The following is a 1,929-nucleotide window of genomic DNA, read 5'->3' as shown; positions in this document are numbered from 1 at the left end:
CAGGGTTCGGGCCTAACTGGCAGTCAGACAGCCCCCGAGGGGTCCTAGATTGCAAGAGGGTGCAAGCCGGGCTGAGGGAACCCTGCCCCCCCTCTGCGAGAATTTTGTGCACCGGGCCCCTAGTATTAAATATTTGAAGTTAAAACATGACAGTGTAATTAATTCACCAATCTGCTGGTATCACTGTAGCCAAGGTCTTTTTAAAAAATCATAGTTGTCCTGATTAGAATTTTGTGTCTTTCATCATCCACACCCTTATTGTGAGCTCCAGTTTGGATTTCTTTATTAAGGTTAGTGGAGAACGCATGCCATCCTGGATTTTACATTTTTCCTCAGTGTCTGTAACCATGACACTCACGCCCATTTTAACAGCAGGTTCGCTTTCGTTAGCAATTCACCTTTATTGAACTTTCCAAAGCGTTCAACCGTAGCTTTTATTAAAACAACTCTTTCTTTTCAAATTGATGCTTTATTGGTCTACATAACAAACGGTTAAATTACTTCATCTGGACAACCACGGGCAGGGAAGCTTTGGGAACAAACACAGCTGTCTGTGGGTGAGCCCGCACTTCCTGGTGGGGACAGAAGGACAAGGCGGGCGGGGAGCCTCCAGCAGCTGCTTGCAGGCAGGCTGAGCGCTGGGGGCGACCTGGGACCTGCGGGTCCCTTGAGCTGGCTGAGCAGAGCCCCTCATTGAAGTGCTGTCATAACTATGATCGTCAGAACTGTGGCGTCTTTCGGTGTGGGAGACGGGCCAAGGAGGTCTCCCAAGGGCAGCATGAATAACGTGGGGGGGCCTCTGCCCCTGACTTCGTCCACTTCCCAGAGAGCCCCCTAACCTCCCTGGGCAGCAACAAAGGAGTAACAGTGCGCCACTGGCTCTGGTCCCAGGATCTGAGGACAGTGGTTCTTGCTCAGGAACCAAGTCTCTTCTCCCAGCTCCCAGCACCCCTGCCTCACACAGTGAGTGCCCATGCCCTGCCCTGGTAGCTCAGTGGATTGGAGCGCTGTGCCAGACACCAAAAAGGTTGTGGGTTCGCTTCCCAGTCAGGGCACATACCTAGATTGTGGCTCCATCTGAGATTGGGGTGCCTACGGCAGGCAAGCAATCTGTTTCTCACATCCATGTTTCTCTCTCTCTCTGTCTCTCTCTTTCTCTCTCTCCCTTCCTCTCTTAAAAAAAAAAAATCAATAAAACATATCCTTGGGTGAGAATTTTTTTTTAAAGAAAGGACACGAGTCCAGATGGACAGGACAGTTGACTGGGAGCCCCTGAGCCAGTATTCCTCATCTTGCTCTCCCCAGCTCTGACCTCCTTTCCTTCCCTTCTCTCTTATCTATCTATCTATCTATTTGTTTATTTTTAATTCTCACCTGGAGATATATTTTATATTGATTTTTAGAGAGAATAAAAGGGAAGAGGAGAGACAGAGAGAAACATTGATGTGAGAGACACGCATCCATTGGTTACCTCCCGTATACGCTGAAGCCTGCAACCCAGGTACGTTCCCTTGACTGGAATCAAACCCTTGACCCCTCAGTCCGAGGGTCCAGGCTCTAGCCACTGAGCCAAACCGGCTAGGGTCTTCCCCCCACTTTTCGGGTTTCTGCCTCCAACAGTGTGTGGCTACCCACACCTGCCACTGCTTTACTGGATGGGAGAGTGAACGCCAGCCAGAGGCAAAACAGGAGAGGGAAGTTAGGCCACCCACACCGAACACGAAAAGAAAGCCAGTAAAGAAACAGGGCAGGTAGTGCGGAAGCCCACGAACTCACGGAAAACCAGCTCCACTAACTGACCTCACACGAAGAAATCACAGCGCTCAGAGCGGGGAGGGCGCCGGCAATCATCCTGACTAATGCTCTCCCTTCACACTCGAAGCCAGGTCTGGAACCACCAGTGACTCACCACGGCCACTGCCCCCAACC

Source organism: Myotis davidii, unplaced genomic scaffold (assembly GCF_000327345.1).
Source record: "Myotis davidii unplaced genomic scaffold, ASM32734v1 scaffold133, whole genome shotgun sequence".
NCBI classification, from domain to species: Eukaryota; Metazoa; Chordata; class Mammalia; order Chiroptera; family Vespertilionidae; genus Myotis; species Myotis davidii.
This window is presented reverse-complemented; position numbering follows the sequence as displayed.